Genomic DNA, 12201 nt, shown 5'->3' on the forward strand with positions numbered 1-12201 from the left:
TTCAAGTCATTATCATTTCATCTCAAGGTTTTCATGCCATGTCAAGAGTTTTATATCTGTTGAATCATTGAATTTCGATGGATGCTTAAGTAGTACACTCAAAGTGTACAATCCAATAATCCGTAAATTCCTTATTCAAAGGTACCCCTTAGAGCACTTAACTAAGAAACACTCTCTCGAGCCACTTATCGTATAACAGGATTACCAGTCCAGGCTAAACCCTAATCATAATGTATTCTCGAGAGGTGTTATATCAGGATCACCTGTTTGGGCTAAATCCTTTCCATAACAAGGTCATTGGGATTACTTGTTCGAGCTAAATCCCGTTTGCAACAAATGCAGGACTTTATTAGTTTCGAGAAAGCGCATATAATCATCGGAATTCACATTCAATCGAGATTTATCCCTTTATCACAATTCCAAGCATGTATCAATTTTCCATCATAGCATACAAGTAAAGCACATCAACATAAACCACATTACATACAAACACAACATTCAATTAACATAATTACATGCCCAATTAAGTTACACGAACTTACCTCGACACTTGTTCGTGTAAAAGTCTACTAATCCGAAATCTTTTCTTTTCCTCGATCTAACCTCGAATTAGTGTTGTCCAGATCTATGTAAATGAATTTAACCATCAATTTCACACATTTCATATTTAAATGGACTCAATTTACGTCCCAGGTAAAATTACCATTTTGCTCCTAACTTTTTCAGAAATTCTGATTTTGTCCCTAGGCTTGGAAAATGAAACTTGTGCAAATTACTCCCTATTCCAAGCCTAACCAAAGCCCCCATTACAAAATTTTCCAGCACATGTATTCATAAAATTTCAGAATTTTTCATCAAATTTGACAAATTTTCATTTTAGTCCCTAAATCATGTTTTCATAAAAAATCACTTTGTAAAAGTTGTTTATATATCAATAATCTTTCATTTTCTACCATAAATTTCTAATTTCCAGCATACACATCCATGACCATTTTCAAATTAATCCCTCAAATAGAGAGATTAAGCTATCCCAGTTTCAAAAATATTAAAATTACTAAAAACGAGACAAGAGAACTTACCCAATTAGGCCTTGAAAGTTTCTTTTCTCTCTCCTAGGGTTTCCATGTGTTTTAGGTTGAAGATGACATAAAATAAGATGATTTTTTTATCATCTTTTTAATTAATTAAGTATTTTTCTATTTTCAATTTAGTCTTTTCTCTTTTTCTATAATTTCATGGATGAGTCACCAAGAAAAATCTACGTACTTTTCTTAATGGTCTAATTACCATATAAGGACTTTTAGTTTTGAATTCCATAGCTATTTGATCCTTATAGCTACTAGAATTCAACTTTCACATTTTATGCGATTTAGATTGGTTTGGATGCTGAGTCCTTAACTTTTTCCGTACCTAACCTGCGCACGGAAACAAACCGTACGCTAAGTATGCACTTAGTGTTATTTCTATAAACTAATACTTTAATAAGCTATGTATATACATTGTAACTTAAACTTTACTTTCATAATCTTAATAGCTTCACCCCTTACATTCATTTTAATCTCTTTCTTGTATTAAGCAATTCATATATAAATATTTATATTTCATATCATTCAATAACTTAAACATTCGTAAATCAGTCATAGTCACTTAATCGATATCAGGCAGTCTTCAGTACTTTCATTTACCCCTGTTAACATAACTCAGACCTAAATGGATACACGGATCCAACCCACACACTACGGATAATATACAGTGTTTCATTGGCAGAAACTGAAATACACCATAGGGTAACAAAGATAAGATATGATATGATCATAGTCGGTACAAAGTACCTCTTCAAAACAATTTGGAGCAGATCCACGATGTCGACACATATAGTGTCTCATCGACACGCAGTCGGAATATCCCTGAACACTTCCAATCCTATGGCATGCCAATTGTATCCGACTAGCCCGACTTACCAATCAAGCTTGAGATCTCAAAACCCTAAATTTTCCTTTTCTTTTTCTTTCCCTACTATTCGTGCCTTTCTTTTTCTTTTTCTTTATGTTTTATTTCTTTTATTTTCTTTATTCATTTTTATTTTATTAATATATTTTAATTATATAATACAATATAATTTACTTTATATTATTATTTACTTATATAATAAGTAAATACATATTTATACATACATTTGTACCAATTAAAATAACACATATGTATTTATACTTACCACACATTTGCCACCTTATGGTCTAATTGCTAATTTAGTCCCTTGGCTTTCCTATAGTTTATAATTAAACCTTCACACTTTATTCAATTTAGTTCTCTTACTAAATTAACCTTAATTAAACTAGATTTACTTAACTAAAATCTAATTAATCTCTCACTTAATTTCGTAAATATTTCTAATAAATATTTACGAATCTAATTTTTAGAATCAAAGACCCAAAAATTCACTTTTTTTCGATAACCTAAAAATTTGGGTCATTACACTAACAATCAATGCATAAATGCCTATGTTTTAATTCAAGACATATCAATAAAAATTACAAATTAATCAAAATTCATTCTAATAATGATATGAGTAGATTATTTGAGAACAAGACAAAATTCAGAGATTTTTCTGATAATGATATAAATATCCCCCCCACACTTAAGATGTACATTGTCCTCAATGTACAAAGATATATAATAGCAGTATAAATATAATATCGAAAGAGAGGAAGAGAAGTGAAACTGCCCTGAGATTGTGGATGAAATCCTTGGATTCATTAGAGCGAGAATTGAAGATAAAGCTGAAGGAAAGGCATGATTCTGAGGGATAAATAAGAAGACACTACTGTGAATGAGAGTTAAGGGAATAATTGATGATTACCATAAATATAGGTAGAGTTTAAAAGTATAAAACATGAGACTTCAAAAATAAATAGAAATAAAAGTAAAATAAATAAAAACAAAAATAAAATGAGTTTGAAAAGAGGCACGGCTATGTCACTCAATACTGGTCTCACACGGCCGTGTCACACGCCCGTGTGGCTCGCGTCCAGCCTGTGTTTATCGGGAAATGAGAAATCGCCACACGGCCTGAGGGCATGCCAGTGTGTCTAGGCCGTGTGGTCACATGGTCGTATCGCACGACCATGCGCGATGTGGTTTGCTTCTCCAACGCCCATGTATATATGCGCACGCTCAGGTTCTTTTGACAGTCTCACCCACGGGTGGTGACACGGGCGTGTCGAACGCCCGTGTTAATTTCACAGTTTCTTCCACAGGTGTGGCGCACGCCCATGTTATTTTGACAGGATTGTCCACGGCCATGTCACATGACCGTGGCAATGTATCAAATCCCGTGTTTTGGGAAAAAATTTTCTCTATTTTCACACGACCATATCGCACGGCAGTGTCTCCGTCCATGGTATGAGCACAGCCTAAAGCACGCCCGTGGGATAGGCCGTGTTTGTCCCTGTCAAATGTCAAAATTTCCTACAGTTAAATTAAGAACAGTTAAAGAAAAATTAAACCCTATTTAGTGAGGTTAGTGCTTGGGTTGCCTCCCAAGAAGTGCTTATTTAGAGTCTAAGCTCGATTCTATCAGGTGGGTATATTTATGAAAGTTCGTGGAGTCGTATCTCCTTTCTATCATCTTTGAAATTTTCACTGTTGTAGAGTTTGAGGCGATGTCCATTTACCTTGAAAGTGCCTTGGGATGGGTGACTTACCTCTACTGTGCCATATGGAAAGATAGTTTGGACTAGGAAAGGACTTGACCATCGTGATTTAAACTTTCTAGGGAACAATTTCAGCCTTGAGTTATACAACAGGACAAGATCTCCAACTTTAAATTGCTTGCGTTGTCTTAAACGAAAGTCGTGGCGGTGCTTCGTTGCTTCCTTGTATAGGCGTGAATTTTCATATGCATTGGTTCGCCACTCATCTAACTCGTTCAACTGTATGAACCTATTTTCACCTACAAGTTTGGGATCAAGGTTTAGAAATTTTATAGCCCAAAATGCCTTGTGTTCTAACTCAAATGGTAGATGACAAATTTTTCCATAAACAAGTCTGTAAGGTGATGTTCCTATGGGGGTCTTAAAAGTAGTTCTATAAGACCATAAAGCATCATCTACTTTCATCACCAAATTCTTCCTGGTCGATTCTACTATCTTTTCTAGGATACATTTAAGCTCTATGTTTGCCACTTCGACTTGGCCACTAGTTTGAGAGTGGTAAGGGGTTGTTGTTCTGTGGTGAATTTCATATTTCTTAAGGATCTTGTAACTTGGGCATTACAAAAATGAGTACCCCTATCACTGGTGATTGCTCTAGGTGTTTCAAATCGAGAGAAAAGTTTCTTAAGGAAACGTACTACTGCTTTAGCATCATTAGTAGGTAAAGCTTGGGCTTCAACCCATTTGGACATATAATCGACAGCTACTAAGATGTTTTTATTTCCAAATGAACTAGGGAATGGTCCCATGAAGTTGATACCCCAAACGTCAAATATTTCACATGAAAGCATATATGTCTGAGAAATTTCATCACGTTTGGAGATATTACCTGTACTTTGGCATTTGTCACAAGAAGTAACATACCTGTTGGCAACTTTGAATAGAGTGGGCTAATAAAAACCTGATTCAAGTATTTTATGTGCTGTCTTATTCCAACTGTAATGTTCTCCAGTCGGTCTTGAGTGGCAATTTTCTAAGATCTTCAATTCTTTCGTCCTTGTAATGCATATCCTAATGACTTGGTCTGCACAAATACAGAAAAGGAAAGGGTCTTCCCAAAAGTAGTTTTTCACATCAGTAAAGAATCGCTTCTTTTGCTAATGTGTCGACCCTTTTGGGATAATGTTAGCGGCTAAAAAATTTGCAATGTCTACAAACCAAGGTACCTCAGAGTCAAATATAGCAAAAAATTGTTCTTTAGGGAATGAATCATTTATTTCATCTTCATCTAGTTCTTTGGTACTTGAATTTTCAAGCCTGGAAAGATGATCAGCCGCGAGATTTTCAGTTCCTTTCTTATTCTTAATCTCCAAGTCAGATTCCTGCAATAACAAAATCCATCAAATGAGTCAAGGTTTTGCATCAGTCTTAGTTAAAAGATAGCGAAAAGCAAAATGGTCAGTATAAATGAAAACTCTAGACAATATTATATGTGGCCTAAATTTATCGAATGCAAAAACCACAGCTAGCATCTCTTTCTCCATGGTGGTGTAGTTTTCTTGTACGGTTGTCAAAGTTTTGCTAGCATAATGATAGGTTGAAAATACTTATCTCTTTGCTATCCCAAAACTGCACCTACTGCAAAATCACTCGCATCGCACATTAGATCGAAAGGTGAATTCCAATCAGGTGCAATTATAATTGGAGCTTTAGTCAATTTATCCTTTAAAGTATTAAATGCTTCTATACATTCCTGATCAAAATTAAAAAGCACATCTTTTTCTTGTAATTTAGTCAAAGGCTTAGCTATTTTAGAAAAATATTTAATAAATCTTCTATAAAACCTAGCATGTCCTAAAAAGCTTCTAATATCCTTAACCGATTTAGGGGGAGGTAGTTTCTCAAGGCTTCAATTTTAGATTATTCAACCTTAATCCCTTTACTAGAAATTTTATGTCCTAACACAATACCTTCTTGAACCATAAAGTGGCATTTTTCCCAATTGAGCATAAGATTTGTTTCCTCGCATCTTATTAAGACTTATTTTAAATTTTTAAGGCAAAGATGGAAAGAGTTACTGAAATTGAGAAATCATCCATAAATACCTCCATGATGTCTTCTATGAGTTCTTCAAAAATGACCATCATGCAATGCTGAAAAGTAGCAGGAGCATTACATAATCCAAAAGGCATTCTATGATAAGAAACATACCGTATGGACATGTAAATGTCATCTTTTCTTGATCTTCAGGAGCTATTGGGATTTGAAAATAGCCAGAGAGTTCGTCTAGGAAGCAGTAGTATGTGTGCCCTGATAATCTTTCTAGTATTTGGTCAATGAATGGAAGGGGGAAGTGATATTTTCTTGTGGCATCATTCAGCTTCCTATAATCAATGCAAACTCTTCAACCTGTGACTGTCCTTGTTGGGATTAATTCATTCTTCTCATTGGCTACAATAGTCATGCCTCCTTTCTTAGGAATAACCTGCACTGGACTTACCCAAGAACTGTCAGAAATAGGATAAATAATTCTAGCATCTAGGAGTTTAATTACCTCAGCTTTAACAACTTTCTTCATGTTGGGGTTCCGTCGTCTTTGGGCTTGCACACATGGCTTATATTCATCTTCCATTAAAATTTTGTGGGTGCAAAAAGAAGGGCTGATCCCTTTAATGTCTGAAATTTTCCAAGTTATGGCCCTTTTATGCTCTCTTAATATTTGGAGTAATTCCTCTTTCTCATTGGGTTGCAAGTTAGATGCAATAATTACCGGTAATGTAGAATTATTTCCAACGAATGCAAATTCCAAGTGGTTCGGCAATTGTTTAAGTTCCAATTTGGGAGGTTCTTCAATAGAGGGTTTTTGCTTAGGTTCATTGTTTATCTTAATACCCTCATATTCTACTGGTCTTGGGGAGGGTTGATTGGAATTTAGTTCAGTTCCTATCTTAGAATCATCGACCACCCCCTTTCCTTAGGCAAGACACAGCTCCATCGTGTCCTTATGTATGATTTCCTGAAAAGAATCTTGAGTAGAATGACCAGTAGAGTCAATAAAATAACTTGAGTCATCCTGTTCCCTTGAAAATCTCATGGCATCATAAATTTTAAAAATAATCTCTTCGTCACCTACTCTAAGTACAAATTTACCATCACCCACATTAATAACAGCTCTAGCAGTGGCTAAAAATGGATGACCTAAGATCAAAGGCACTTCAACATCCTCATCCATGTGAAGCACAATGAAATCAACAGGGAATATAAATTTATCTACTTTTACAAGTACGTCCTCTATAATTCCCCTAGGATATTTAACAAATCTATAAGCTAATTGAATACTCATCCTAGTGGGTTTAGGTTCCCCAAGACCAAGTTGTTTAAACATTTTATATGGCATCAAATTAATGCTAGTGCCTAAATCAGCTAGTGCTTTATCAACATTCAAACTACCAAATAAGCAGGGAATAGTAAAACTTCCTGGATCCTTCAGTTTGGTTAGCAGTTTATTTTGGAGTATGGCTGAGCACTCCTCATTAAGTTCCACTGTAGATAAGTCTTCAAACTTCCTTTTGTTTGTTAGAAGCTCCTTTAAAAATTATGCATATGTAGGCATCTGTGATATAGCTTCAACAAAAGGTAAGTTAATATGCAGTTGTTTAAAGAGTTCAAGAAGTATACCAAATTGTGCATCCATGCGGTCTTTCTTCAACTTTGCTGGATATAGGATTAATGGTTTATATTCCTTTGGCATTGGATTGTCATTGTTTTTAGGTTTTACCTCCTCACCTTTGTTCTTGTCAGCTTCTTGTGGTGGCTTCTTTTCGAATTCAGCTAACACTTTCCTACTCCTTAGTGTAACTACTTTTACATGCTCTTTTGGATTGGGTTTGGTGTTACTAGGTAGACTTCCTGGTGGTCTTTCTGAAATCATCTTAGCCAGTTGCCCAATTTGATTCTCGAGTCCTTGGATCGACGCTTGCTGATTTTTAAGTGCAGTTTCAGTGTTCTAAAAATGGGTTTCCGCTACTGAAATAAATTTTGGCATCATCTCCTCAAGGTTCGGCTTTTTCTCTTGCTGGTAAGGTTGTTGTTAGAAACCTAGAGGAGGCGGTGGTCTCTGATACCGTTGGCCTCCCCATGAGAAATTTGGGTGGTTCCTCCATCCTGCATTGTAAGTGTTACTATAAGGATTATTTTGAGGTCGAGGATTATTACCAATAGAATTTATTTTCTCATTTTCCATGTTGTGGCCATAAGGTGGGTATTCTGAATTGTTCGTTCCTCCTCTACTTGCACTACATTGCATTACTCGGTGAACCTGTGAAGAACCAAGTAAACCATCAATTTTTCTATTCAAAATTTCTACTTGATTAGAGAGCAGGGTGACCAAATCAATGTTAAAAGCACCGGATGCTTTCGTTGGCTTTGTCCTCATGACTTGCCACTAATAATTATTCAGTGACATCTCTACTATAAATTAATAAGCCTCCTTAGTTGTCTTATTATTGATAGTCCCACCAGCAGCTACGTTAATCATCTGTCTAGTCGAAGGATTCACGCCGTTGTGAAAAGTTTGAACCTGTAGCTAGAGTGGTAACCCATGGTGAAGGCATCTTATCAATAGATCCTTGTACCTCTCCCATGCATCATAGAGTGTTTCTAGATCCATCTGTATAAAATAAGAGATATCATTCCTTAACTTAGCCATTTTAGCCGGCGGAAAATATTTAAGTAAGGTCATTTGTTCCCAAGTAGCAATTGACCGTCATGGTAACGAGTTCAACCACTATTTTCCTTTGTTCCTCAATGAAAAGGTAAACAACTGAAGGTGAATGGCATCATCAGAAATTCCATTTATCTTAAATGTGTCTCAAAACTCCAGAAAAATTGCCAAATGAGTATTTGGATCCCCATCCTGCAAACCATCAAACTAAACAAATTGTTGTATCATTTGAATCGTGTTAGGTTTCAGTTCAAAATTATTTGCAGCAATAGCAGGTATAACTATACTCGATTCGGCTCCTGTTAAAGTAGGTTTAGCATAATCATACATAGTACGAGGCGCAGAATTCTGATTTATTGGCTTTGCAGCCACTACAAGAGGAAGTTGATTGTTCTGATTTTCAGTCATCTCCTCGGTTGTAGTTTGAATATCGTCCTCTTATCCTTCCTCTATGTCACGTAGGCTTCGCCTAATTTCTCTTTAGTTTCTGTGAGCTGTGTGTTCTATCTTACTATAAAAAAATAATAGTCCCGATGGGTTTCTTCTAGTCATAAACTATAAAAACCTTCCAAAAGAAAAAAAAAAGAAAATTTAGTAAAATTAACAAAACTAAAATAAAATTTAAATTTCAATAAAATAAATGGCTAAAGTAATAAAAATTAAGTGTTCCTAATATCTTAGTTGCCTGGCAACGGCGCCAAAAACTTGATGTGAACAAATCGTGATAAGTTTTAAATTTATAATTGACCATTCTTGAAAACTAATTGTTATCACGACAAAGGCAAGCGCACCTTATCAAACAATAGTATAACTTATGGCAAGACCGGGATGTCGAACCCAAAGGAACTAAAAGTACTAGTATTAACTTTATTTTTATTATCTAACCTAAAAATAAAGGGATTTATTTTATCTAAACTAATTACTGAACTAAGAATGCACAGAAAGTGAATTGGGGAAATAACTTTTGGGAAAGTTGAATGATTTTGACAATACCTAAGGAAAAATCCACCTAGACTTCACTTGTTATTGACTCTAAATTAGACGATTTATTCATTTGACTTGATCTATAAAAATCCCTAATTTATATTATTATCTCTCTCGAGACTAACAACGTCTAATCCTAGGTTGATTAATTGAAATCTCTTTCTAATTAAAACCCCTAGTGTTGCATTAACTCGATTTATGGATTCCCTTATTAGGTTTCACCCTAATTTGGAAAAATTATATCACCTTATCTCTAGGCGTGCAATCAACTCCGCTTAATTATGTTAGATCTACTCTTAGACAGGGACTTTTGCTCCTCTGAATAAGCACATCAAAACTTGAATTAATATCCTAGAATATCAAAGCAAGAATTAAGAAAACATAATTAAGAACAAATCAAATATGTATCATATGATTCAGATAATAATAATAAGATCTGTCTTAGGTTTCATTCCCCTTAGGTATTTAGGGGGTTTAGTTCATATTTATGAAAGAAAACATCTCAAAAGAATAATGATAAGAAAACATAAAGAAAACCCAAGAACTTTTGAAGGGAATTGAAGGGAGATCTTCAGTTTTGAAGGTGAATCTGGCTTCTAAGATGGATCAACCGGCTTCCTTCGAGTAATTCCTTGCCTCCTACTCCGTGCATGTTTTCTAGCTACCTCCTGGGGTGTTTATATAGGCTTTAGAATGCTTCAAAACCCTTAAGATTGGCCTTTTTTGAATAAGACTAGACTTGGGCTCGACAGGGACACGCCCGTGTGAGGTGGCTTAAGCTGTGTTGCAATCTGTTAAATAGACTCGGGCGTGTGAACTACCCGTGTGAGGAAGTCCAGGCCGTGTTGATTTCCCATGTCGACCCATTTTCTCCATTTTTGGTTCGTTTCTCGCTCTTTTTACTCTTCTATGCTTACCTAAGTATAAAACATGAAATTAAAGGAGAAATCATCGATCAATGTGCTAAGCATGGGATAAAAATATGTATAAATTACGGTTTATCATTGGCTAATCAAATGACACATGTAACTAAATAACAAAAGCCCTATACATGCCATATGTACCAAAGCTAGACAAGATGATAGTGTGTTGATTCTCCAATCGTCTCCCAATCTTCGTGAGTCCACGAGCTCTGTAAGACAAGGAAAAGAGAGGGGTAAGCATTTACATGCTTTGTAAGCCCGAATAACTGGAAAGTAAACTTACTGATTAATTAGCATGCATCCATATTAGGCAATAAAAACAAACAAGCATGAAATGGTTTCCTTATCAAATGCACTCAATCAACAAGTCAGTCCCATAACAATACACCATGTAATTTGTCTTAGATGAGCTCATCATTCAACACTTTCATTTTTATATCTCATGTTAATCCCGTTGAGTTTTTCAGAAATCTCGATGGATTATCCATTTACCATAAAGTTATAAGAGCGATCATCTCAAGTACGCACTCTCGCGAACCTCATAACATATTGCGAGATTACCAGCCCAGGCTAAATCCCCCGTAATATCAACCCATAAGGTGATGTCGTGATTACCAGTCTAGGCTAAATCCCCAGTAACATCAACTCATAAAGTGATTTCATGATTACCAGTCCAGACTAAATCCCTTGTAGTGACAAACACCCATAATGAGTTCAGATATGAATTACCAGTCTAGGCTAAATTCAGACCCTAATTGGATTACCCGTCCGGGCTAAATCCACAATGCACACCTATTCTTTAGGAGGCTCGATCACTCAAGGAACACCCGTCCGAGCTAGATCTTTTCTATATTTGAGATTAATGGATTACCCGTCCGGGCTACATCTTTTTCTACAACACATGTAGGATCTCGAGTCCTGTAAGCCATGGTTTATCCATCGAATTTCCCTTTTGACTTCAACCGGGACATTTATTATCATATCATTATTATTAACATATTTTATGGATTTTCATGTCATCACCATAACCAATTACCATACATTCATAACACATGCAATTAGGCATATTAATAGTTTACTTAAAGTTATTCGAACACACCTGGTATCCGTTTCGGTTTTGTATCTCGATTATTCCGAAACCTTTCATTTTCCTCGATCGACCTCCGAAATTTGTTCCTCGGGGTCTATAACAATAAAAATGAATTATCAATATCTCACATTATTCTTTTCAAGCCTAAATTTCACCCCCAGACAAAATGACCATTTTGCCCCTAACCTTTCACATTATTTATGATTTAGTCCCTAGGCTCATATGATGAAATGAATTGATTTTCTACATTACCCAAGCCTAACTGAATGTTTTTCCCTCTTATGACAGCCCGCATTTTCCATTATATCACATTTCTACCACATGTTTTACACCTTTTGCAAAAAGGTCCTTTTAGGGGTTTTTCATGAAAACACCTAGAAAAAGATGTTTAACATACATCCAACTTTCATATTCCTCCATAAAACATCAAAGAATAAACATGTCACACATGGGTCACTTTGCAAACATGATATGGGTAGAAATGGAAAGAGTAAGCTACCGGGATTTGGAAGCACTCACTATTGAGCATGAAAATGTTGAAAACCCTAGCTATGGTGGCTTTCGAATTTTGGTATCAAGGTAGAGAAGATGACCAGTGTAACATCCTGATTTTCGGGTTTTTCGCGATTCTTGATATTTTAAGTAAATTTCTAAAATTTGGTATGTGATGATGGAATTCATAATTTGGGTATGTAAATGGGCTTATGGAAGGCCCATGAGTTGGCCAAAACCCGGTAGAATTTTTAAATTTTGGACTTAGGAGTTAGGGGTTCTGGCTAGGTGCCCTTATATTAAGTTGTGGGTAAAATGTATCACAAAAAGAGCTTT

At 35.6% G+C, this 12201-nt stretch overlaps 1 non-coding gene across 1 annotated transcript; it reads left to right on the top strand.

Moving 5' to 3' along the window:
* Positions 1-8248: 8248 nt before the first annotated feature.
* Positions 8249-8355, top strand: LOC128290697 (small nucleolar RNA R71). The gene has a single exon (XR_008280485.1). It is a non-coding gene; the product is annotated as a small nucleolar RNA R71 (small nucleolar RNA).
* The last annotated feature ends 3846 nt before the right edge of the window (positions 8356-12201 follow it).

Source organism: Gossypium arboreum, chromosome 3 (genome assembly GCF_025698485.1).
Source record: "Gossypium arboreum isolate Shixiya-1 chromosome 3, ASM2569848v2, whole genome shotgun sequence".
Taxonomy (NCBI): Eukaryota; Viridiplantae; Streptophyta; class Magnoliopsida; order Malvales; family Malvaceae; genus Gossypium; species Gossypium arboreum.